General features: G+C 41.2%; 1 protein-coding gene and 1 long non-coding RNA gene across 4 annotated transcripts in view; one reads left to right on the forward strand and one right to left on the reverse strand.

Moving 5' to 3' along the window:
- Positions 1 to 27,930, reverse strand: part of SIL1 (SIL1 nucleotide exchange factor) — a 219,446-nt gene that overhangs the window by 24,215 nt on the left and 167,301 nt on the right. The gene's annotated exons all lie outside the window — the stretch shown is intronic.
- LOC111098037 lies at positions 437 to 11,327 on the forward strand. Of its 2 annotated transcripts, XR_005366732.1 has the most exons (5): positions 437 to 757; positions 5,641 to 5,754; positions 5,873 to 5,989; positions 9,610 to 9,813; positions 10,876 to 11,326. It is a non-coding gene; the product is annotated as an uncharacterized LOC111098037 (long non-coding RNA). The 2 variants fall into 2 exon arrangements; XR_005366731.1 differs by having other exon boundaries at positions 9,610 to 11,327.

Genomic DNA, 27,930 nt, shown 5'->3' on the forward strand with positions numbered 1-27,930 from the left:
GCAGGCGCTAAATCGCTGCGCCACCCAGGGATCCCCTACACCTGTTATTTTTAATGGAGAGACCCGACTTCACAGAAAGGAGAGGCTCCCTATATCTCCTAATACAGTAGCCTGAGGCCAAATAGGACAGCAATAGAAGGGAGGAGGGTAGCCAAAGGTATTTTTAAAAGACTCTGGAAAGATCTAACATTCTAGAGCCAACTTTAAAACCAAGAGCTCCTGAAGGAAGTATGCCCTGCCTCCAGGAGGGCCCATCTCTGGCCCAGGGAGAGAGAAGGCAGCCTTTATACACTGTTGTCTGGCTCTCCTGCTCTGTAGTTGGCAGCCTCGCCTACCCCACCAGGTCATTGTAGGCTGTTGTCCTTCACCCTCAATCCTGTCACCACCTCTGTCCTTGCCCTTGGGCTCTGCTCTACAGCTTCCATGCTCTTCTGAAACATGGTCACTGGCAGGCCTGAGCAACTGAGAACAACAAGAGATGACCTCACAGCCTTCATATGCTAATGCCAGCTCCCAATTACTTGTACTGTTGAATAATTGAAAGAGGAGAATAATCCACTCAGCTGATTTGGGAGGGGAGCCAGGCACACAGATTATCTCTGAGTGAATTATTCACATGAGGGATAATTGGGAGTTGCCCAAACTTCTATTTGTGGTTCAGGCATCGTGTGGAAGAACATTCAAGATGGAAAGTATGAACACAAGAAGAGAGAAGGAGACCCTGTTCTCGGGCCCAGACTCCCTGCCGTGTGGCTTGGTAAGTCACAGCCCCTCTTTCCGTCCCATTCAGGGTCAATAAGCATAAGGATGATGATGATGGTGGTGACTGAATTGACATTAATAATATTTTTAGCGACAGCTATTATTTCCTTACTGTGTGTTGTGCTCTGTCTAGGAGTTTGTTTATACTACACATACCTTATCTCATTTAATCCTCACAGTGAGTCTGTGAAGCTCTGTCTTCTCCATTTCCTAGTTGAGGAAACTGAGGCTCAGACAGGTTAAGTAACTCGCCCCCTACACAGACTGTCAAGCTGTCTAAAGCTGAGCATCTCACCTGAGAGCCCCTCTCGCCAGCCCGCTTTGCCACCTCATAAGGGAGACCTTATAGAACAGAAGACCATACGGGATGAAAATGTATTTTTAAAAGTATAATACCACCCACCCTCATCTTGAAATAAATGGATTTCAAGGTAGCAAAATTGTCCCCTCCTCTGAAACCAAGAAGCCTGTATGTAGAAAGAGGTGGTCAGCTCGTTAGTCCACTTCACAAAATTCAGAGCCCGGATGCCCAAGCCACTGGCAGGCTTATAAGAGTACAAAGTCCTCTATCATTCCATCACCCATCATGGGTCAGAGGCTGAAAAATGAAAACACTGTTCTTCTGACATGCCACTACTTCAGCCAGGAGGGTACAGGCTTGGTGAGCCACAATGAGCATGGCCCGCCTCACAGATAATTACCTACAAAGGGTCCAACCCGTGGGTGCCTATGGTCCCCTTCCACAGTGTCTAGGAAAGGGCCTTTGGATACAGGGTATAGTAGCTGGTCTCCAAAACAGCCACTGAAGCCTTGCCTTCTGGTATTATGCCTTGTATAGTTCCCTCCACACCAAGTCATGGCTGACTTATGGGACCAAAGGAAAATGGAGGAGGTGATGGTTCTGACTTCTGAGGCTAGGTCATAAAAGGCATCGGCACTTAGGCCTTGCTCTCTTCTCTGCTCCCTCTGAAGGGAGCCCCGGAGCTACCTGACAGCCCTATGGAGAGGCTCCCTTAAAGACGATAATGAAAGAGGTTAACATTCTGAGCACTATTTGGTAGGCATTCTTCTGAGTTGTTGTTATTTTTAAGATTTTATTTATTTATTTGAGAGAGAAAGTGTGTGCGACTGGAGGAGGAAGGGGCAGAAGGAGAGAGAGAAGCAGACTCTCTGCTGAGCAGAGTCAAAGGAGGATCCCAGGACCCTGGTATCATGACCTGACCAGAAGCAGACACTTAACTCAATGAGCACCCAGGAGCCTCCCTAAGGCATTCTTCCTAATTTTTCACATGCATTAATACATTTTATCCCCCCATGATAACCAATACGAGGTTATCCTCATTTTACAGATGGGGAAACTGCTGAGGAGATGAATAATTTGCCCAGGTTTAGACAGCTAACATCCAGTAGCGTCCACATTCAAATCCTGGCCACAGAGCTCCTGACTTACGTTCTAATTCAGCATATTATCAGTCTCTCAAGAGCTCCCTGGAGCCATAAAATAGTTCTTTCCAAGCCAGCTATCGGGCATGGGACTTCAATACAGCATCCTGCGCTGCTTACCAGGCAGACTGCCCTGCAACTCAGGGAAAGGACGTGGGTACACTGTTAGCTGGTGGAGGTAAAGGGACTGCACTACTTATCTTGGGACCAGGGTACCAGGGCCAGAGCCAACCCCAGCAAAGTAAAACCAAGCAGACACCATGGTCCTGAGCCTTCAAAGTCAAAATCTCATGATAAAAGTGGCCACATCCAGAAAGATATGGAAGCTTTCTGACTCCTTGTCCTAATCTGGAGAGCAATAATCATCCCAGTTAGAAAGGGCTAATATGGCCATGAGCTCCACCTTCCAGAATCCTGATGAGAAGGAATGACTTGAAGGAGACACCAAGAAGAACTTCCTATCTTGGAAGGCATAAAACAACAAGATAGTAAGCCAATAAGATAGAAGGCTCTACATTACGAAAATATGAAGAGTTCCTTCCCACAGGCAACCAGAGAGATCATTCAAAAAATGTAAATCAGGGGTGTCAGACTCTTGGTTTTGGCTCAGGTCATGATCTCATGAGTCGTGAGACTGAGTCCCATGTTGGGCTCTGGGCTCAGTGGGGATTCTGCGTGAAGATTCTCTCCCTCTGTCCCTCCTCCCTACTCATGAGTGTGCTCTCTAAAATAAATAAATTAATCTTAAAAAAAAAAATGTACGGGACGCCTGGGTGGCTCAGTGGTTGAGCGCTGCCTTCAGCTCAGGGCGTGATCCCGGGGTCCCGAGATCAAGTCCCCTATTGGGCTCCTGGCAGGGAGTCTGCTTCTCTGTCTGCTATGTCTCTACCTCTCTCTGTGTCTCTGCCTCTCTCTCTGTGTCTCTCATGAATAAATAAAATCTTTAAAAAACGTTTTTTTTAATTAAAAAAAAAGTAAATCAGATCTTGTTACTCCCCTGATTAAAAGTCAACAGTGGCTTTTCATTACCCTTAGAATAAAATCCAAATATATATATATATATATATATATATATATATATATATATATATATATATATATATCTATCTATCTATCTATCTATCTTACCTTGTTCTTTAGGTGTACTGCCAAAAATCCCCAATCTCACTTAGTTTCCCTCTGATTTACTCCATTCCAGCAATACTGGCCTTCTGGCTGCTTCACCGCCTCATCAAGTTTGTTCCTGCCTCAGGGTCCATGTACTAGCCATCTGCTTCCCCTGCCTCCCTCTAAAAATTTACCTTAATATGTGAATGGCTTAACATTTGAGTTGAGGCTAGAATGAAATATCTTACATAGGTCCTCCCTAGCTAACCCATCTAGGAAATCACTATGTAATCCATTATTGAGATATAATTCACATACCATACAATTCACCCATGTACAGTGTATAATCCAGTAAATTTTAATATATTCAGAGTTGTAAAATCATCACTACAATCAATTTTTAAACATTTTCATCACCCACCCTCCACGCCAAAACCCATACCTAACTCCCCAACTCCCACCCTTCCAAGATTAGGAAATCACTAATCCACTTTCTTGCTCATTAAATTTACCTTGTCTGGACATTTCATATAAATGGTATCACAAAATATGAGCTCCTTTGTGACTGGCTTCTCTCACTAGCATGTTATAAAGTTCCATCCATATGTAACAGGTAATCAGTACTTCATTTCTCTTTGTCAAATTAATATTCCATTGTATGGATAAAAAAACGTGTTTGTCAATTTAGAAGTTGATAGATATTTGGGTTGTTGCCACTTACTGGTTATTATAAATAATGCTGCTATGCACACTCATGCATAAGTTTTTATGTGGACTTATGCTTTCTTTCTTTCTCTCTCTCTTTTAAAAGATTTTATATATTCATGAGAGACACAGAGAGAGGCAGAGGGAGAAGCAGCCTCCTTGCAGGGAGCCCAATATGTGATTCGATCCCAGGAATCCTGGGGTCACTATGTGAGCTGAAGGCAGAAGCTCAACCACTGAGCTATCAGGCACCCTGGACATATGCTTTCATTTGTCTTGGGTATACACCTATGATGGAATTGCACCCATGCTTGACTACTTAAGGAATGGAAACTCTTTTCCAAATCAGTTGCATCTTTCACATTCCCATAAGCAGCGTATGAGGGTTCCAATTTCTCCATTCTTGCCAACACTCGATACTATCTGCCTTTTTGATAACAGTCACTCTAGTGAGTATAAAATTTTATCTCACTGTGGTTTTGATTTGCATTTCCCTGGTGGCTAATGATGTTGGATATCTTTTCATGTGCTTATTGGCCATCATACATCTTCTTCAGACAGATGTCAATTCAGAGCCTTTGCCTATTTTTAATTGAGTTGCTTGTCTTTATTATTGATTTTTAAAAAGATTTTATTTATTTATTCATGAGAGACACAGAGAGAGAGAGAGAGAGAGAGAGAGAGAGAGAGAGAGAGAGAGGCAGAGACACAGGCAGAGGGAAAAGCAGGCTCCATGCAGGGAGCCTGACGTGGGACTCGATCCCAGGTCTCCAGGATCAAGCCCTGGGCTGAAGGCAACACTAAACCACTGAGCCACCTGGGCTGCCCTTTATTATTGATTTTAAGAGGTTTTTTTTTTTTAACATATTCAAGCCCCTTACCAGATACTTGATTTGTAAACTTTTCTCCAATTCTGTGGTGTGTTTTTCTTTCTTTCTTTTTTTTTTTTTTTTGTGGTTTGTTTTTCCAGTGTCTTGGCAGTGTCCTTTGATGGACTAAGGTTTTTAATTTTGGTGATGTATTAACTGCCTTTTAAGTACTAGTTTCTTTTTTTAAGATTTTATTTATTTATTCATGAGAGAGAGAGAGAGAGAGAGAGAGGCAGGCAGAGACATAGGCAGAGGGAGAAAAGCAGGTTCCATGCAGGAAGCCCAATGTGGGACTTGATCCTGGGTCTTCAGGATCATGTCCTGAGCCAAAGGCAGACATTCAATGGCTGAGCCACCCAGGTGTCCCTAAATATTAGTTTCTGACTAAAAGATCAACCATTTAAGAATCGAGACCTATGTCTTACTTACCACTGTATCTCTAGTACAGCAGAGTGTTTAGCATATAGCAGATAGTTGATATACTTTTTAAAAATGAATGTATGAATTTTTAAGACCAGAAGATTTAAGTTTTGAAACAGGGTATGAGGAGAGAAGGATGCCTTGCTAGAAATGGGGGATGGTTGGGAGGGGATTGAGACAACATCTGGAATCATTTCTGGTCTATAGAAGATATTAAGAAAAAGAGAACATAGTCTTCCACAGGAACATGTGGAAAGAGTGTCAGAGGTGCTAGATGGAATACACCCTAGGAATGTACATTATCAATAATAACCCCTTCATACTGTCTTTTCAGCCACATTAGAGTCAAAAGACAGAACAATGACTCAGGGATGGGGACACACCAGGTGGAGAGGCCACAAGGGGGAGGTTCTCTCCAGAGTCCTTAGCTCAGCACAACACACTTGAGGTAAGCTCCAGGCTCCACTGTTGTTTGGATGTGCCAGGGCCCGGGTATTAAGGTGGCTGATACAGAGGTCTGACTGGGGGACAAAGGTAAATGCTGGTTCCCTTCTCCTCTCACACAGCTTTTGTCAATGACCTCAAACCTGAATGGTTTAATGTCTACACCAGGGAGCATCTCAGGGATCCTGGATTTGACTGCCAAAGGAAAGAATTCCAACAGACAGGACAAAAGGATGGAGGTATGGAATGGAAGCCTGAGGTCGGCTTAGTTTAAAAAAAAAAGAAAAAAAGAAAAAAAAAAAAGGCAACCATCCAAGCAACCAGAGTGGAAGGACAGGTAACCTCACAGACATGGAGAATGTCAGAGAGATGCGAGGATGCACCATCAAAGAAAGGGGTTCAATGACTAGGGCTCCAGCTTCCCTTCCCTGTCTTTCACTATATCACCTTTTATGATACAAAAAACCAAAGAGCAGCAGAATGAGCTCTGAGAGCCCCCATGCACGTGTATATACACACACACATACATGGAGTTGCCTCTGGGAGGGTAAATAAATATTCATGAACAATTCAGCATGTGAAAAGCAAGGACAGAGGATGACAAATGGTGCCAATTAGAAAGAAAGAGTGGTATCTATTTTTAAAGTGGCTGAATAAATGACAAAGGATTGCTTGCTAAAAATACCATGCTTGACCCTCTCCCCAAAGACAGGGTCCCTCTCCAGTATTTGGTGACACCAGGCAAACAACCCCCTCAGTGGCGGGTTCAACACCACCATGGCTGCCTCTCTATCAGAGGTTCACCCAAGGTGCCTAATAAGCAGAGGACTGCTTCTGAAAGCTTTCTGGGCCCAGGACCTCAGCTAGATGGGCACTGATGCTCTCAATGATTCCAGAAGGAGCCCCTGGTAAGGGGGGGAAAGGGGTGCCATTTGGGAAGACAGGCTGAATGGGGCTGAATGTGCCATTCAACTACAAAGACACCAGAACCCAATTTATCAAAAAAGGAGGGAAGAAATCCCAAAACCTTTCCCACAGAAAAATCAGAGTCCACCTCATGACAGCAGTGTTTGCTGAGGACTGATGAACCACCAAAATCAAGTTTCCTATCTAGAGCCCACCCTAATACAGACCCTGACTTTGCTCCTGGAGTTGGATGTCACGTGACCTATGGCATATTACAGATTAAAAGCAGAGGTCAGAGGTCAGAAATAAAAGTGATGAATAAGGCTGATTATCATTCACAGGAAAACAAAAGGAACCCAGATACCTCTCTCTCCTCCTCTCTGTCCAACCGCCCTCAGCCTGTCCTCCCATCTCCGTGCTCCCCTCCTCCCTCCCTCCCTCTCTCCCCTCTTCCTCCTGCCCCTTTCCCCCTCTCTGTTTCTGTCTGCCTCTCAGTGTCTGTCTCTCAGCATTTATTATCACAGCTACAACACAGTGGTTGAAGGCTTGGCTTCTGTGTCACACTAGGCTCCTGTTTGAGTCCTAACACAGTTCAGTTCTGTGACCCTAGGGAAGCATGTGACCTCTCTAGGCCTCAGGGTCCTCGAGTGTAAAATGGAAGGAATTGTACTTATTCATAATCATACTTACTCAGATTCAATGTGAAAATGTATATAAACCACTCAGCTCAGTGTGTGGAATTATCGTAGGCACTCAGGTTAGTACTAGACACTCTTCATGCCTTGGTCTAGACGCTAAACATTTTGAGTTAGGGACTATGCCAAATGCATCTTTCTATCCTCTTAGAATGTAAGAGTTGAAATTCAGTAAACATTCGTCAAATGAGCTGGACTCTCTGAGCCTGTCTGCATGGGCAACAGGCACGACAGCCAAATGCCTTTGCCCAGTTCATGCTCCTGGTTGTGCTCATTTCCTTGAGGTTAATCCTCGCAATAATTGGTGAAGTGTGCAGGGCAGACAGCATCTGCCCCTCCCCTTCCTTAGGAAAAGGTGAAATTAAAATGGAAAACAAACAGGTGTGGGTAGTATTTGCAGCTCCTCAGAATGATGCCCTATTGGTTTTCAAGCGTCACTATTTATAACAGTAACAACTGGCACAGATATACCATCTTTCTTTCAAGACAATCAGAGCATTTTATAGGGATAATCTCTTCCTCCGTGGCCCCAGGAGGTAGAGGAGAAAAGTCCACACTTCCAGGTAACAGCACAGAGAGGCTAAGGGCTTTGGTCAATGTCTTTGTGCCAATCAGTGGGACTCTGATACTTCTGCCCCTTGGGTTCCCCTGCATCTCTAGTTCCTTTAGTACCTCCCCAGCACAGTTCCTTTGGGATATTTAATAGACAAAATTACCTTTTAAGAACATACTAACGGGTGGAAATGGCATTAGGTGCTATTCTGGAAAGCATCACTCTTGGTGGGAAGCCCTTAGCCAAGGGTGCTACCTAGCTTAGTCCTCCCCTTCTAGCTTGTCATCCAGAATCACATTTGCCTAGTAGTCCACAAGCTGGGGGTACCAAAGAGAGAGGGGTGAGGGGTGAGGAGAGGCCCCCTCACACTGTATGAGATGTACAGGAGGCATGTGTCCAACCACGTCTGTCCTACCACTTCCCATCCCGCCCTAATGGGTCTCCCATGTTTCAGCCCTTCCCAGTAGGGCTTGTCCACCCACTTGCTCATGACAGAGAATGCTGGCCCCAAGCGAAGAGGGACAGGGAGGCCCGGCAGAAACTGTGAATGTGAACCATGCTGATGTCCAAGAGGAAAAAGAAAGTCTCTGTGAGACACAAGCCTAGGTGGCTTCCCTCCCCTTACCACTCTGCTTCACAGCAGAGGAAGCCCTCTGATGCGTACTGGGCACTGGGCATTTGACAGATGGACAGGATGTGATAGGCACAAATATTATGTGTCATGCTCGAGGCTAAAATTAAGAGCTTTGTGCCACATTGGGCTTCACTGGGGAATCAGCAAAGGTGGTGAGCATATTCCCCTGCCTCAGAGGACAGGTTCCAACCAAAGTCTAAGGAATCAAAAGCTAAGAAAGACACCACCGAGTTCTTCTACCACCTTATATAACCAGCAGGGTTAAGTGTCTAGTTGCTCTCTTGCCACTGAAGAGAGCAGCTGCATTCCCAGGACTCCACGGCAGGCATCACTCCAGGCAGACAGGAAGTAGAGTCCAGACTCAAGCGCACTCCTCAGGCCCCCGATGCCAAGGGTTACAGGACAGACAAGCTGTCCCAGGCAGGCTGACACTGCATCACCAATTCCTCTCTTTCTCACACATGCTTGAGGCCTTTCAAGTCCATGAAGCAGGTTCGGTGCCCTAGGCAGGAACGCCACTCCTGCTCCCGGCCCACACCAAAGCAAGGAAGGAAGATCTGCTGAGCACTGTTTGCTCTGGGGTCCAGACCAGGGCAGGGCAAAATGTCCAGCTGAGGCTGAGCTGGAAAGGGAGAAGATGCCTCTGATGAGAACAAAGGCTGCAAGGGATACAAGGGGATTACATACTTTGCAGGCACTATTCTCTACAAAGGGGACTCCAACAAAATTGGCAAATTAGAAGTCCTTTGTGCCTAACAGAATGGCAGCAGGGAAGCTACCACCAGAGCAGCGAGCAGGACCAAGGTAATGGCAGGACATCAGTGGGAGGAAGGGAGGAAGGGAGGCAGGGAGGTAGGCTCAGTTCTTAAGCTCTATAGTGGCCTGAGGGTGTGGCATGGGCCTTGGTTTTTATCTTCGCTGATATGGGGCCAAGAAACTACCCTCTTCTCTTCCCTTGGGGACAGTGCCTTTAGGTATGTTCAATTTGGAGAATGCCAGAGTTGAAAAATGCCATCAAAGATTTTTTTCACCAGCTTATGAGATGCTTTGCTGTACTTGTTTCTATCTAAGGATGACTGAGATCCCTTATGATTCCCTCTGACCTGCCTGGTTAGCAATTCAACAGGAAAACACCTCCCACGGCAAAATGAAAGTAGACTTCAAGCCGCTTTCCTTCTGGCTGACTCCCATGTAAATGAGCTGCCTTGCAGCCTGACTCACAAGAGCTCAAAATGGAAAAAAGAAAAGAAGAAGGAAAAAAAGCACAGTTTGAAGGTAAGGGTGAGGCTTGCCGATCAGATGGAGCTTCTTGGGGTTATCCCAGCCTACTGCCAGACACTTGGTATGGGCACCAGTGCCTGGAAGACAACTTGAGAAGCAAGTGGTATCCTTCTTCAGACAGAAGAAACGTTGGGCACCTAGTCCTCTTGTTTTTCTAAGTAAAACAAGTATTCAACTGTCAGCCAGATGGCTGTAGATGTGAAACTGTGACCTCTGTGACCTGACTCCTGAGTTCAGGATTAGGTCCATCCACCCTCAAGATCATGACCCCAGACACGACCCTATGCCCATGGCCAGACTGAGAGAGAGCAGAGGGCCAGGAGGGAACTTAGGCTTCTTGCCTCAGCTCCTGGTCCAGCAAGTATAGCCAAGCTTTCTAGCTCCAAAGATGATGTCCTGCACTAACAGGCCCCCTGGAAAGGCACCAGGGCACCCGTCATCCTAATGGACTTGCTGGTTAATGCAGCTGCAGTCCCCCACAGCACCAGGCCTTCTCCCTTCCCATGCCCTGAACTGCAGGGTCCCCAGAGGCAGCAGCTACCCTGGGTGACCATTTGATCCAACCATTATAAAGAACACATCTATCTGTTCACTGTGGAGTAGGGGCAGTCATTTCAGACCTAACCAATAGGTCTTGCTGCAAAAAAAAAAAAAAAAGAAAAGAAAAAGAAAAAAAAAAAGGGTAAAATTAAAATTCCCTCTGCAAGATCCCTGTCCTACAGGCCAGGAAAGCACTGCACAGTTGTGCCTCCTCCCAACCCCAAGCAGCACTCTGTGCCCCTTCCTCCCTCTTCCCTTTCTGGCTGGACAGCTCCAGATGTGTCTCAGAGTTTCAATGATTCACTCTAATGATAACACACCCTCAGAATAAATCATCGACTCTGATTGATTTAGGAGGCAACTTGCACAAATACCTGTAATCTAGTTCTAATCTTGTTTGTTTCCATTCCAATTATCCTGCATCAATGGTTTAAAAATGGGAACCGTCTGGTGCATACATCCAATCCATTTTAATAGAGGATAAATCTGGGTTATTGTGACCCTTTCCTCTCTCAGGCTCAGGACAGCACCAGCCGCCTCAAGACGCTGATTGGGCCGAATCAGCTCTAACTCTATTCAACTCTTCAAGGATTCAATTAATCATAAAGCCAATTCCATTCTGGGCTCCATCTGTCTTGCCTCCTTCGGGGACTAATAATCACTCACTGTGTGTTTTTACACACTAGTTGAACTGAAATTAAGACTGATTTCATCATGGAGCACTCAAGAAGAAAATGCATTTCTTGGAGAAAAATTTCAGAGCTAATTCTATGTTCAGTTGGGTTAAAGATATTATTAAATAAACAAAAGGACATTTTTTTTTTAAACTTCCAAATTCCTGACATGGTAAAATAATTTCTGCCACTCAAATCCCAGAAAGGGACAGCTCCTCAGGAGAACTAGAATCTCTCAATGTCAGATCACGAAACAGACACTCAATCTGTCTTTGGGCATCTGCAAGGCATGGGTACCCAAAAAACCCGAGGGGGAAAAACTGAGTCAATTTGATATTTAGTACATCATTAAAAAAAAAAAATCTAACTAGTCATCCATCCTGGGGTGGTAGACCTTATTTAAAATTCAGAATTGTTTTTGTTTTGAATTCCCTATTTATGGGGAGAAGAGGAGGGACCACAGATGGGGCAAGCACTATATTCTTTTCAGTGTTTAGGACCCCTGAGTGTCTTAAGCTGACCCTAAGAATTCTAAGTCCACATACCCCAACCCTAAGGGGCAAGGACTATGGCTTTTGTCTTCTGTAAATAGCTTGGCTCTCCTGGCAGCATTCAAGTGGCCTCCCTGGCAAACACTCAAGATGGAGCCCTCCTACCCACCTCCAACTCATCCCCCCTCTCCCACCCCAATCCCTCTTGGGATCTTCTTTTTATCACAAGAACATGATCATGAAAGGACCACATGGGTCTGGATGCAATCCCAACTTGTCGGAAGCTTTCAGTGGGGAAAATGCAAATAGCTAAGCTTTTTATTTTTACTTTTCACAGTTGCTAGGATAAAGCATCAGGGCATTTCCAGAGTCCAAAGTACCTAGTGGTCATGGTACACCTAGCATAGCTCCCCACCCCTAATTGTTAGAAAATTGTCCCAACACAGTAAGGGAGACAGAGTGCAGCCAAAGAGATCCAGCACATGGTTGCTTTATTGCCTTAACATATTTTAAACTAAAATTCTGAAATACACAAACTCCCAATCAGAACTAATGACACAGTCATTCCAAACTTATCATCAAAGATGCTTTGTGAGTCATACTAGCTCTAAAAAGTCATCAGTAATCACTTCTTAGACACAACAGTCAAATACATCCTTTGTTGAAATAGTAAATTTTGCTGAGTAGTAAGTCTAATTAATTGGAGCACTGTCATTTTTAAACACGGGTCAATGCACGCATTTTTCCAAAAGCTTCCACTGGAATCATTCTACATTTGTTAAAAATAAAACTCACCTCCTAAGCAGCACTTTATGTACAGATAAAGAATCATGTCCAAGGTACATTATTCAATGGAAAAAACAAATTGTAGAATGATGTTTATATAGTAACCTACCTTTTGTGTAGAAACTGGGAAAAAACTACTATGGGTCTATTTGCTTGATTATGCATAAATATCTCTAGAAGAAACTGGCAAACTGGTTGCCTTGAGGAAGGGAAGCTGGACAGCAAGGAGAGGGTTGGATAAATCGTTTTCACCATGCCTTTTCACACCTTTTGAATTCTGAACCATGTGAAGGTATTACTAACTCAGAGTTGAAGACACAAAATTTAAATTTAAGTAAGTCACCTCAAAGATATTCATCTGGACATTTAACAAAATATTACAGACATGTCTGATTACATTCCATGGAGAAAACAAGTCTTACGCATCTCTTAGCCAATGAGTTTTAGGTACAGACTTTTGGGTACAGACTTTAAGAACACAGGCCCAAGATCAGCCATAGCAAGACAGATGTGGAAACCCAAGAGGTTACTATGAATATCTGAAAATAGACTATAGCAGTAAAGGCAGGAGGTGGAGAGGAAGAGGGGGGAGGAGGGTGGGCAGGCTGGACAATTTTGTACAGGACATTCATTGCCCCATGAGGCACTATCCAGCTTGAGAAGTCCCCAATCATTTCTCACTTTAGCAAAAGGATAAACTGAGCTTGTTTAAGGCTAAGTTCTTTGTGAGTTACAGAGCTGGAGAGGGGGCTTTATCTAAATCTTGCTGGAACACATTGTCCCAGATCCCAGGAGTTCTCCAACTGGGCTGAAAATGCTACCTGAAGGTCTTATCTTAGCCTGAAAAACTCAGAGCTTCGGACTCATCTTCTCATTCTGGCTGCCACATGGCCCCATGGTCCTGTACAAATCACTTCAACAGAGGCGCTGAGGCAGATCTGAGGCTCCTCCATTCAGCCACTGATCACCATCCAAAGCTCTTTGGCAAGAGCATCTACATTATCAGGGATCTCATGTTAAATGCCACAGGTATACACGAGGGCTTGCCTATTCCTGTCCTGACTTCCTACTGAATACTATCCAGCAAGTTTACTCCTGGACCCACTTTCTGCTTGGCCTTTGCTTCTTTTTGAATTTTAGTATCTACTCCAAGGTGGGCATACACTTAGCCAGAAACACATTTTCACCGAGACCATGAGAATTGTGAAAAGACACTTACTCAGAGTGAAGGTACTAGACCAATACCTATGATCAAAGGATGCCCCTGGAACTCCCAGTCTAATGCCAAACAGTGGGGCAGAAACCCTACCTTACCCTCATCTACTTGCCACGATCTAAAGGACTAATCTAAAAGGACTTAACCACAAGAAGTAAAATGAGGAAAACTCTTGGGAAAACGGGAGGATGACTTGCATTTAATTTTGTAAACACTTTTCCAGCTGGCTTTTAAAAAGACCCTTTAGCACCTTTCCTCCTTCCCATTTTCTGAGTGCTCTGCAAAGGGAAGGCTCCCACACAGCCCAAACTACCCTATGCTTGCCACTCAAAAGAGAGCAGAAAGCCTCTGAAGCATTCTGGGTTCTGGCATGTTGGCCAGATGCTCTGGATGAGGCTGGAGCATCAGGGCTCCGCTATAATCCTTTCCCGGCAAGGATGACTGAAGTGGCAGTGGGACCAAAGCAACTGATTAAATGCAGTATAAAAGCTGGAAGAAAATGAGATAGAAATAAATTAGCTTCAAACCTCAAGGTTGTGCACACAAATGAAATGCAGTGGGGGCTGGGAGGCAGACTGGGAAGTCAATCTTAGAGATTTCCCTGAAACAAAGGGATTATAGATTGCCCAATTCGAGGAAATCCTTCTGTTCCACAGCCACATGACAGCTTTTTTTACTCGGTGCTGTTCATTAAACACTTTGCACACATCCTGAGATAATGGGATGCAGCCAACAACCTGAAAAAGCCCTGAGACTCACCCACCAGTCTTCTATGCATGCAGCAGTGGCCGCAAAGCATGGCTGTTATCAGTGGGGGACAGGGTGGCTATTTCCTGCCATCTTTCTTTCTTTTTTTTTTTTTTTAAAGATTATTTTATTTATTCATGAAAGACACAGGGAGAGAGAGAGGAGAGAGAGGGTCAGAGACATAGGCAGAGGGAGAAGCAAGCTCCATGTGGGGAGCCCGACGTGGGACTCGATTCCGGGACTCCAGGATCACGCCCTGGGCCAAAGGCAGGCGCTAAACCGCTGAGCCACCCAGGGATCCCTCCTGCCATCTTTCAATTATTGCCCTTCCCCTCCTCTTTATGGATTCTCCTCTTTCAGTAATAGACTACTGTTACTAGCAGAAGCAGAATAGGGGCTGGGAGAGAAAACTTCTAACTGATCAGATTCAATAAACAAAACACTCAGAAGTACTTGATGGGAGGGAGAGAAGAGATGAAGTACAATGGGAGAAGGTTCCCCTTCAATGACCTTGTGACTTAAATATCCTAGAGAAACCACTGAGAAGGGGCTCAGCTGTCCTGAAAAATGAACCAGAGCGGGAGAGACCAAAACATGTTTGCCCAGTCTGACCAGGTCTCTTTCCATAAAGGATGGTCTGAGCTGTTTTCAGGGTTAGTTGGCAATGGGCAGATGCCTGTGGGCCTGAAATCTCTAAAAAGGATCAATCCAGTTAGCATCCATTAGATACTTTGTATCTAGATACTTTGTACATCCATAGATAGATGTACAGGTGGAGGATGGAGTGAAAGGAAGATACAGACGAGACTTTTTATCAAATCACATCCTGACTACCACTCAGACTGCTTATGGGAACTAGCCTGAGTATGGAGGACTTTCCATAAATCCCACCTGCTCCCTCCCTATCCCATTTCCAGCAACCTCAAAATATCAGTCAAGAGCTTGTGTGACTGATGACTAAAAAGACTAGGGTTACCATTTAAGACTCTTCGAGGGATGGCACTTTTTCTGAGAGTCTGTTAACTCTTCAAAGAAATTTATAGCTCTCCCATAAACTGTCTTTGGCCAAGTACCTTCTTCTCAAAAATGAGAATACTATTACTCACAGCAAGAACTGTTACAAGAATTAGAGGAGATGATATATGTAAACCCCTCCCCCTGGCAGGCTCCTTTTCCACAACCACCTTTCTCATTTCCACACTTTAGCTGCTCCTGGTCAGTCCAGTCCCCTCTGGTATAACATACTCTTCAAATCCTGCTCCTTCAATGAAAGAGAAACCAAGTCCTTGGTATTTTCTCAGATTATCTTTCCAAATCTCAAAAAAAAAAAAAAAAAAAAAAGGATGCTTAACTATTCCAGGGCAAAGAAAAACTAGTTTTGGGGGGTATTTTTTTTGTTTAAAGCTGTGGCAGAAACCAGTAGTGGTCCCTCACAAACTGTTCTCCCATTCTTAAAGAGCAGCAAAATTTTTGCTAGGCAAAAAAAGCATAAAGACTACATATTGGGGCAGCTGGGGTGGCTCAGTGGTTTAGCGCCGCCTTCAGCTGAGGGCCTAATCCTGGAGACCCGGGATCGAGTCCCACGTCAGGCTCCCTGCATGGAGCCTGCTTCTCCCTCTGCCTGTGACTCTGCCTCTCTCTCTCATGAGTAAATAAATAAAATCTTTAAAAAAATAAAAAAAAAAGACTACATTTTGACCAATGGAGTATAAGCAGAAGCACCACTTGACAACTTTTAGGATCCTCCAAAAAAACCTCTTAAGTGTCATTTGCCTTCTCCATGTTCCTTCTTTCACCCTGCTCTCTGGAATGCATATCTGGCCATCCTGGATGATGAGGAAAAGGTTACTCCCTAAGGATGGCATCATAAAGTGAGTGGAAGAAACTAAAAAATCCTGTGCTTACCTGGAGAAAGGCTGCCACCCAGTCCTAGGCTGCTGATCTGAAGATAACGTTTAGACAAGAGACGAATAAATGTCTACCTTATCTCTGCCATTTTCTGTCACTTGCAGCCAATTTATAAGGTCTAGACCAAAACCAGACACATCCTTTTGTAATTCCCTCCCCTCAAGTGGGAGTGTATGACTTCCTTCTCAACAGTACAGCAAAGGTGACAGGACATATATGATTATTTGTATGTGATCAACTATGTAACACTTAAGTGCCTGTTTTGCAGAGAACTCTCTCCTTTGCTGGCCTTGGAGAAGCAAGCTGTCATGTCGTAAGCTGTTTATGGAGACAGCCATGTGGCAAGGAAGTGAAGGCAAGCTCCAGCCAGCAAGAAACTGAGGCCCCTAATCTGAAAACCTGAACAAAATTGAATTCTGTCCACAACCACATGAGTTTACACGTGAGCTTTCCCTAGTCAATTCTCAGATTCGACCCCAGCTATTGAACAATGTGCAGGACACACTAAGTCATGGTTGGACTTCTGATACATAGAAAATTACATAATAATTAGCATTGCTTTAAGCAGCTAAATCTGTGGTAATCTGTTATGCAGCAATAAATAAGTAATACAATACTTATAAGTAATACAATACAAAGAAAATTCATTACAGATATGTAGGGATGATTCACCACTAAGTACTATATAAATATAATTCACAGAAAGAGAAGTCACAGTTGAAGTTTATCACATGGTCATCTTGATAGATGGTAAAATGCATACAATTCTCCATAAATTGCTCTTGGACCAACCTTGGTGAAAATGAAATTGCTGTATACATACTTAACATTAATCTAACATACTTAACATAGAAATATCTAACACACAAATAGATAAAACACACACAAATACATACACACCAAATGCCAGCATCATGCATAATCATAAAATGCCAGAAAGAGTCCTGTCAGAAACAGATACAGAATAAACTGAAAAGCTGTGGAAAATAGTAAAATGGTTTAACTAAGGTACACCATAGTATTTTTTAAAAATAAATACCCATTTCTCATTTCCAATAATGGCAAGTTAGATTTTTCAGACCAAAAATGAATATAAAAATCTCCCCAAAAGCAACAAAATGATTAAAAGTTAAAGTAAAGATCAAAGGCTAAGTAAGATAAGGAACCCAGAAAAATAAAAGTATTGAAGCCACTCAGGCCTAGAGCATTCAATGATTCAGTCGAACCTGGGTTTTGATTTAGGCGGTAGCCTTGGGGGAAAAGGTGGACATAGTCAAGGCCTAGTGCCACTCAAAATGGAAACCTGCCCCACATTTATTTTAGGAGGATATAGTCTTTTGGAATTCTGCAGTCAGAAAGACTGCACAGGCAATACAAAGAACAGTGGGGAAAAAAGAGGGGAAAAATGAAAAAGAAGAAACTGTCCTCGAAAAGATGGAAGGTACAAGCCTTCATTCGGTTTTGCAACCTAGGTTTACCTTCTTTGGGCAGTTTGGAGAGCCCCAAGTTATAAACCTGACTTCAGATGGTTCCAGACAGTTAATTATCTCCAGGCATGTGGCAGAAGCAAACCCAAAGCCTCTGGAAAAATACATTTTCTCTTTAGGTCCCAAATTTTAAAAATCAATGAGTAGTACAGTCAAAAATTACCAAGCACATAAGAAAACGAGGCACAATCAATGCAAACTAGCAGAAAAAGACAGGGAATTACAATTACATTTACAATGATTAAACAAATAAAAAACATCCTTTAAAGTATCTGCAGTACATTGTCAGTGAATAAAGGGGAGGGGATACATCAGACTTGGAAAAGGACGCAAATAAAACTTCTTAAAATAGCTGCAAATCGATATTTGAGCATTTAATGGACAGATTCAATAGCAAATTAGACACAGCACAAGGGAAAATGTGTAAACTGGAAGTTACACAAAATTATTTAGACTTCAGCAAAGATGTGACATGTAGATGGGAAATATGGAAAATAGGTAAAAAATACCCCACAAAAATCTGAATAAGAAGGTCTAACATATATTCAATTGGAATCTCAAAAATAGAGCAAAGAAAAAGAGGCAGACTATCTGAAGGGATAATTGCTGTAAATGTTACAGAACAGATGAAATACACAAATCTAGATTGAATAAACCCAACAAACTCCAAGCAGGAAATTAAACACACATCCCTTCAACATATCATCATGAAAAAGTACGGAAAATCATAGAGAAAATCTTAAGAATAGAATAACTTTTTTTTTTTTTTGAAAGAGAGAGGAGAGTATGAGCAGGAGGAGGGGAAGAGGGAGAATCAGGGAGGCCGACATGGGGCTCAATTCCAGAACTCCAAGATCATACACCCCGAGCCAAAGGCAGATGCTTCACCAACTGAGCCACCCAGACACCCTCCTTATGATTTTCTTAGTAACACTTTCTTTTCTCTAGCTTATTGTAAAAATATGGTATATAATACATTTAACATATGAAATATGTGTTAGTCAACTGTTTATCAATAAGGCTTGCAGTCAACAGTGCAATTAGTTAAGTAGTTAAGTATTAGTAATTAAGTTTTTGGATAATCAAAAGTTAAACATAGACTTTCAAAAGCATGGTGGGTTAGAATCCTTAACCCCAAGCTGTTCAAGGGTCAACTGTATTGCCCTTTAAATTCCAATTTTATGGAGGTAATAAACATATTAAACATTACTGAGAAAAAAATAAGTTAATTTGAAAATAAAGTGGATGGAATGCCTAGGTGGCTCAGCGGTTGAGTGTCTGCCTTTGGCTCAGGGCGTGATCCTGGAGTCCCAGGATCGAGTCCCACATCGGGCTTCCAGCGAGGAGCCTGCCTCTCCTTCTATCTGTGTCTCTGCCTCTCTTTCTCTGTGTCTCTCATGAATAAATAAATAAAATCTTTAAAAAAAATGAAAATAAAGTGGAGAAATCATCCAGAAAGAATCACGAGAGAAAGAGATGAAAAATATGAAATAATAGTTAAAAGATGTTAAAAACACATGGTCTAATATAATTCTTTTTTTTTTTTAATTTTTTTTTTAAACTTTTTATTTATTTATGATAGGCACACAGTGAGAGAGAGAGAGAGGCTGAGACACAGGCAGAGGGAGAAGCAGGCTCCATGCACCGGGAGCCCGACGTGGGATTCGATCCCGGGTCTCCAGGACCGCGCCCTGGGCCAAAGGCAGGCGCCAAACCGCTGCGCCACCCAGGGATCCCTCTAATATAATTCTAATAAAAGTTTAGGGAGAAAAGAGAATACGGAGGAGAGCCAATGAAGCAGGTAATGGTGATGAACCAGGAAATTTTCATTAACTGAAGTCTAAAGAGTGAACTAGCACACTGAAAACCAAACAGGATAAATTAAAATAAATCATACTTGGACACATAATGGTAAACCTTACTGATAATCACATACAGTTGAAAAATCTTTTTAAAAAATCTGGGGAAAAAATCTGGGGAAACTGCCTTTAAAAGAAAATACTACTAAGCTCATAATAAACATCTTCATCAATATTAATAGATATCAGAAAAATAACTAGATATACTACGGTTCTGCAAGAAAGACACATTAATGTCAGTATCAGGAAAAACTAAGAAAGCTTACCAGCCCCAGATAATTGAATAGAGAGTTGAACCCCAGGAGAAAAATGTAGGCAAAGAAATCAGTAGACATAGAACAAGCATAAACTGTAAAATATTAGCAAACATTATAGTAATAATGACTAATTTACAAAGTTGGCTAAAAGCAAGCTGGAAACAAAATATTAGATAACAATATCATAGAAAATGAAGGCTAGAGAAACTGGACCTAATGCACTTTTAGAACTCTCATATTACTTGAGAGGAGTGAAAAACTTTCCATCTTAGTAGCCCAGTCAAGTATGTTAAAAACTTCAAGGTAATTACTGAAACAGACAGTAGAAGTTAATCCAAATATGTAAAGAAATCACAGTAAAAGGGAATGGATTAAATTCACCCAATAAGAAAAAAAGATACTTAATTGGATTAATAAAGCAGTATCAAGCTATATGCCATATAAAGAAAAATACTGAAAACAGAATGGGAGAAAGATCAAAAGACAAGGAATTGAAAAAAGATATAAAAAAACTGAACAGAAAGAAAGCTGATAAATTTATTAATATCAGACAAAATACACTTCAAGGCAAAAGTGACTTCTTGGGTGCAAAATGATCATAACTTGAGGATGTAGGGCAAATTAACCAGGAGGTTATAAGAATCTTCAATGTATATAAATTTAACAACCATGGGATCCCTGGGTGGCGCAGCGGGTTAGCGCCTGCCTTTGGCCCAGGGCGCGATCCTGGAGACCCGGGATCGAATCCCACATCGGGCTCTCGGTGCATGGAGCCTGCTTCTCCCTCTGCCTATGTCTCTGCCTCTCTCTCTCTCTCTCTGTGACTATCATAAATAAATAAAAATTTAAAAATAAATAAATAAATTTAACAACCTTAACTCAAAGTAAAGCAAGAATTGGGCAATTACAGGAAGATACAGAAATACATAATAGCAGAAAGAGATTTTATTACTAATTTCTTGGAAAAGAAAGCAAGGCCAGCCACAAATTAATAAGAAAATAGGAGGCATAAACACCTTATAAAAAACTGAATTCATATACATATACAATATATAAAGCAATATCTTTATCTATATCTGTATCCAACCATGTATCCAGCAAATAAAAAACACTTATTATTCAGAAACACTTCCAGGGCATTTACCAAACCTAACCACCTGACAAGCAAAAAAGGGAATTCTCAGCAAATATTCAAGAATTGTTACCATATGTCCCACACTCTTTGCCTACAATGCAAAATACACAGGTGCATACAAACATACAGTAAACGAGACACTGTATTTGGGAAGCTCAAACCACATTACTAAATAAATCATGTATCAAAAAAAACCTAATTATGACATAAATTATGGAATATTTAGCTAAAATGTAATCACAGGAAACTAAACCCTTACATTTATTTTCAAACACAAAAACAACTTGAAAAGTTAAAAAAAAAAAAAAAAGAACAAAAGAATGAACCCAAAGAGAACATATAAATGAAAATAATAGTTACTGACAGGAATAAATTAAATCCAGAACAAAGTGGAAAAAAGATAAATTAAACCAAAGACTAACAGAAGATAAACCTCTTGCCAGACTGGCCAAGTAAAAGAGGAGATAAGCACAGATACGTAATACTAGGAATGAAAAGGTGGACATAAATATACACGTAGTACAGAAAACAATTTAAAAATCCTAAGATAACACTTCACACAACTTTATGTGAATAAACTTGAAAAATTAAATGAAAAAATACTTTAGAGATGAAAGATGACCAAAATTGCCTCAAGTAGAGATACAAAATCTAAAGTTAACACTTAAATATTAATAAAACTAAGTAAGAAAAAGATCTTAAATCTACCTACCAAAAAAAGTGCCAAGGGCAGATGGTTTTACAGGTGAGCTTCATCTAGTCTTTATGGAACTGACAATCCCATTTTATATAAAATGTTCCAGACATTATAAAGAGAAGGAAAGCACTCCAAATCCTTTTATGACACCACTATAACCTTTATACAAAAACATACAAGAATAGTAGGACAAAAAAAAAAATCAAATGGCTAATATCACTTATAACCACAGACTAAAAAATTCTAACTTAAAAATTAACTAAATCCAACAATATAGTAAAGATAATAATACATCACAGTCAAGGAGAACATTAGAAAATCTTCCAATGCAGGATGCATGGGTGGCTCAGTGGCTGAGCATCTACCTTCAGCTCAGGGCGTGATCCTGGGGTCCTGGGATAGAGGCCCGCATCGGGCTCCCCACAGGGAGCCTGCTTCTCCCTCTGCCTGTGTCTCTGCCCCCCTCTCTGTGTCTCTCACGAATAAATAAATAAAATCTTTTTTAAAAATCTTCTAATGTAGTTCATCATGTCAACAAATTAACAAGAGCAAAATCATGTAATTATCTCTACAGATAAAAAAAATCAATAAAATCTAATACCAATTCATGATTTTTTAAAAACTCAGCAAAATAAGATGAGAATTTTATTTTAAAGATTGACTGATTTGAGAGAGACAGACAGCAAGGTGGGGAGCGGCAGAGGAAGAGGGAGAGTAAAACTCTAGCAGACTCTGTACTCAGTGCAGAGCCTGACAAAGGGCTCAATCTCACGGCCCTGAGATACCTGAGCTGAAACCAAGAGTCAGACACTTAACTGAATGAGCCACCCAGGTGCCCCAGAAGATAATTTTTAGTCTATTAAAAAACCTATGATAAAATTTAATGGTAAAATATGAGAATTATTCCCTTTGAAGACAGATATAGGACGGGAATACCTATTATTAGTATTTCAATAAACATTGTATTAAAGGTGCTAAACAATGCAATAAGGAAAAATGAGGGATAACGAAGGGAAAGAAACACAATTGTTATTTTTAGATGATATGATCATCCACTAAGTACATCCAAGAAAAAACATTAACTATTAAAAGTAATAAGACTTCAGCAAGTTCATCAAATACAAAATCATACACCAGCAACAATAAATTAGAAGATAAAAACTTGAAAATGACCCTATTTGCAATAACAAATGCTGTAAGAGAATAACAAAAGAGATTCAGAAACTACATAGGGAAAATGATGAAGCTTAGTTAAAAGATTTAAAAACAACCATGTGGAAAGATACAACATACTCATAGATGGGAAGACAATTTATAAAGTATATTGATTCTCACAAATTAATCTAGAAATATACCACATCTCTGATAGAAGAAATATCCAGTTTTTGTTGACCTGGACAAAGTGTGCCTAAAATCCACATAGAAGGGACGCCTGGGTGGCTCAGCAGTTGAGCACCTGCGTGCAGCCTAGGGCATGATCCTGGAGTCTAGGAATCGAGTCCCGTATCGAGCTCCCTGCATGGAGCCTGCTTCTCCCTCCGCCTGTGTCTCTGCCTCTCTCTCTCTCTCTCTCTCTCTCTCTGTCTCTCATGAATAAATAAATAAATAAATTCCTTTAAAAAAAAATCCACAGGGAAGAGTAAAGGGCCAAAAATATCCAAAGCAATTTTAAAGACTGAGAAAAAAAATTTGTTTTACCTGATAACAGAGGCATATAAAGGTATTGTAATTGAAATAACATGAGATTGGTTCAGGTATAGAAGAAGAGACCTATGGAACAAAATACAAACTCAGACAAATAAGGAAACTTGAAACAAGGTAGAAAACTCTTCACAATTCACTGGGGAGAAGACAGACTACTATGTGGCACCATAACAATTAGTTGGCCACATGGTAAACACCAAAATTAAATCTAAGTATCACAGCGGGGGAAAGTAAATTTTATTTTATTTATTTATTTTTTTAAAGAATTATTATTTATTCATGAGAAACACACACGGGGGGGCAGAGGGGCAGAGAGACAGGCAGAGGGAGAAGCAGACTCCATGCAAGGAGCCTGATGTGGGACTCGATCCCAGGTCTCCAGGATCACACCCTGGGCTGCAGGCGGCGCTAAACCGCTGCGCCACCGGGGCTGCCCGGAAAGTAAATTTTAGAATAAAAACTAAAGTGTCAAAACTCGGGAGATTATAATATAATAGAGAATATCTTTATAGTCTCAAACTAAGGAAGAGTTTCCTAAAACATAAACAGAACTGTATATAAAAATTGCTAATTCAGACTTTACAAAAATACTTTAAGACATCTATACCAAAAGCCAATATGAGCAATGGTTTTTGTTTTTTGTTTTTTTTTTAGATTATTTATTTATTTATTCATGAAAGGCACAGACAGAGAGAGAGGCAGAGGGAGAAGCAGGCTTCATGCAGGGAGCCTGATGCAGGACCTGATCCCAGGACTCCAGGATCACACCCTGAGCCAAAGGCAGACGCTAAACCGCTGAGCTACCCAGGGATCCCCAATATGAGCAACATTGAATGACAGCCACATACTAGAAAATATTTGCTATGCATATAACTGACAAAATCTTATATAACACTAATCATATAATGAAAAAAATATATATTTAAGTATCTGGATTATACAAAAACATTTTTTTTTTTTTTTTTTTTTTACAAAAACATTTTAAAAGACCCTCTAAGCAATAAACAAAAGACTCAATGGAACAATGGGCAAAGGAAGAAGTAATTTAAAATGTAGTAGTTCTCTGGGTATCACCTAAGACTGATGAATTACTGACCTCTACTTCCGAACCCAATATTACATTATATGTTAATTAATTGAATTTAAATAAAAATTTTTAAAAGAAATGAAAGGGGAGGTGAAGATGAAAAATTAAAAAATAAAATAAAAAATAATCGTGTTACAACTACAAGTTTAGGTGTAAAATTCCAACACTGAAAGCAATCTATGACCTTCCTTTCTCATCATGTTCCTAAGGAGAGAAAACAAGAAGCTGAGAAATTGGGAGTAAACCTAAAAGACTTGACTGCCATTAAAGATCATTTTGGGGCAGATTTTGTGCGTATAGGTGCTGCTATATAAGCTACAGGAAGTTCACTGGAAATCCTGCAATTCATATGCCAATTCATATGCTTTGCTCTGAGAAATTATCAGGACTCCAAACAATCTCACTACAAATCGTCAACCTCATTGCCAAAGACCTACAGGAACTCTAGTGAATGGTCCTCTACAATCACACAGATTTAGACATGATCCTGGCTTCCTCAGGATGCATTTGTGCAGCAGTTATGTTGACTGCTATGCTGAAAACTTTCTGACGTCTGTGCTACCAATGAATATACTCAGTGTGCAAACCAGGAAACTTGTTGCATCATCACTACTATCCTTACACTATTATCTAAGAACACTTTGGGCCCATTTTTCTGAATATTCCTGACTCGCTCCATTCAAACCTCCAATCTTTTTATTCTTATTCAAACTTTAATACTCACTACTTTTATTCATCTGTATGTGTATGATGTGCTTTTCCCCAGTTTCAATGAAGTATAAATGACCAATAAAAATGAATAAATAAATAAAATTTAAAAAATAATAATAATAGGAAGAAAAACACATTTATAAACTATTCGTTAGAAAAGGCTTTAGTAAGTATGTCATAAAAACCAGAAACCATAAAATAACACATTAACAATTTTGTCTAAGTAGACATTTTTAACTTCCATACAGAAAAGTACCATAAATGAGGCTAAAACAGAAACGATAACATGGAAAAAATATTTTTAACACAAAAAGGTTAATATCTAAAATGTAAAGACCTCTATTGTTTCAATGATGTGCTGATACATGAATTGCTCTACAAATTGATCCAATCAACTTATTGCCCCCGCCCCTTTTTTTTTTAAAGATTTTATTTATTTATTAATGAGAGACACAGAGAGAGAGAGGCAGAGACACAGGCAGAGGGAGAAGCAGGCTCCATTCAGGGAGCCTGACGTGGGACTTGATCCTGGGTCTCCAGGATCACGCCCTGGGCCAAAGGCAGGCGCTCAACCGCTGAGCCACCCAGGGATCTCTTTATTGCCCCTTTTAAGGAATAGTTTCTGAAGTCCCTGTTTGAGGTTATCTCTGATTCCAGGAAGGCTACTTCCCAACTGTTACACTCTCTCCTAAAAACTAGCCAGCCTATAGTCTAGGCTGTAGCTTCACTAATTCCATCAGTCTCCTCCTAGTTGTCTTTTTTTTTTTTTTTAAGAGATTTATTTATTCATGAGAGACACAGGGAGAGAGAGGCAGAGACACAGGCAGGCTCCATGCAGGGAACCCGGTGTGGGACTCAATCCCAGAACCCTGGGATCATGCCCTGAGCCAAAGACAGACGCTCAACCACTGAGCCACCCAGGCATCCCCTAGTTGTCTTTCACTACAACCTTCAATCAATGTTCATGAGATTGTCCTTCTGTTTGAGCATGACAAGCTTCACATGACACCCGCACTCTAGGAGTTGAGTGCTTAGTAGGTTGAGGGACAGCAGCCTGAGGTCGTCTCAACTTGCTTCTTCCAGCATGGTATCCCCACCTCATGAGCCAGGGTGAGGGTGGTGACGGTCCTAGTGTTTCTCAGTGCTCCACACTTAAGACAGAGCCTCCCTTCCACAAGCAGGGGATGGGCAGGGAAAATGTACTCTTCACAACTTAGCTTCAGTAATAGGAAGCTCAGGGCAGAATGGGAAATGCTCAAGTTCTTCTCCTACCAGGAAGAAAGGCTGACTGGGAACTGAGAATACTGGGAGTCCTGTGTTCTAGACTGCAACAGTTTGGAGTAGACAAGTGAGGAAGACGAGAGATGCCTTGGTTCAGATAACACAAACTCTCATCTTTCTTTTTTTTTCTTTAGAAATTTTATTTTTTTAAAGATTGATTGATTGATTGATTGATTTATGAGAGAGAGAGAGAGAGAGAGAGAGAAAGAGAGGCAGAGACACAAGAGGAGGGTAAAGCAGGCTCCATGCCCAGAGCCTGGCGTGGGACTCGATCCCGGGACTCCAGGATCGCGTCCTGGGCCAAAGGCAGGCGCTAAATCACCGAGCCACCCAGGGATCCCCAACTGTCATCTTTCTTAGTGAATTTATATATATTTTCTTGAGTAGCTGTTTCTTTTTTTACTGTTTGCACTTAGGATTATTTCCAGAGACTTAAAAAAAAAATTTTTTTTTTAAGTAATTCTCACCAAGTTTCAGTAGATCAGCAAACCTCACACTGTCATGGTAGAAATCAATCTCTAATTAAATTTATATATTCTCAACAAGCAAGTATATTTTCTACAAAACCAGCAACACTTTGAAAAACAAAAACAGAAAAAAATGAAATAAAAGAAGAGAAAGAGAAACTGAAGCCTGGTAAGAAATAGGAATGAAATAATTCCTATTATTTCTAAAACAGAAATGTTAAACATGGAAAAGTATTTTTAACACAAAAAGGTTAATACCTAAAATGTAAAGACCTCTATTGTTTCAATGATGTGCTGATACATGAATTGCTCTACAAATTGATCCAATCAACTTATTGCCCCTTTTAAGGAACAGTTTCTGAGGTCCACGCTGCCTGCCTCTCTACCAGACTCTGTAGTTCCACTCTTCTCTCTCCTCAAAAAGCTGAATTATCCTCTTTCCAATAACCTTACCCCATCAAGAGGCGACTACTGTGTGCAGCAAATGAAAAGGACACCTGAGCCTAGCCCTCGGGCCAGGCAACTAGGTCAAGAATGCTACCAGCAAAACTGTGTCCAAGAGCCACTCCTGGTACTTGGCAGCCAGTCTGTCTTTTTTTCAGTTGTTTTCATAGCCCTACCTTTCCCAGTTTCACTATGTTGCTAGAAACATTATTTTCTTATTCACCCTGCCTGAGATTCAGTAGGCTTCTTGAATTAAGATTCATGTCTTTCAGGCAAACCTCTTTAAGTATAGCCTCTCTCCCATTCTCTTTATCCTTCTGGAATCATGTTAAACTTTTTGTTCTATTCTATCTCTTAACCCCTTTTTCCTTTTTCCATTTCTGTCTCTCCATGCTGCACTTTGGGTAATTTCTCCAATTCTGTATTCCAGTTTGCTTAATTATTCCTCAGCTGTGTCTGACCAGTGGTTTGCCTTAGCAATACTGAATTTTTCACTACAATTATTATATTTTCCACTTCTAGAAGTCCTATTTGGATCTTTTCCAAATCTTCCTGGACATTGTCATTTTTGATAGTGTACTATTCTTTACTCACGCTTTTTTTTTTCTTAAGGATTTTAT

This window comes from Canis lupus, chromosome 11, assembly GCF_011100685.1.
Source record: "Canis lupus familiaris isolate Mischka breed German Shepherd chromosome 11, alternate assembly UU_Cfam_GSD_1.0, whole genome shotgun sequence".
In the NCBI taxonomy this organism is placed as follows: domain Eukaryota; kingdom Metazoa; phylum Chordata; class Mammalia; order Carnivora; family Canidae; genus Canis; species Canis lupus.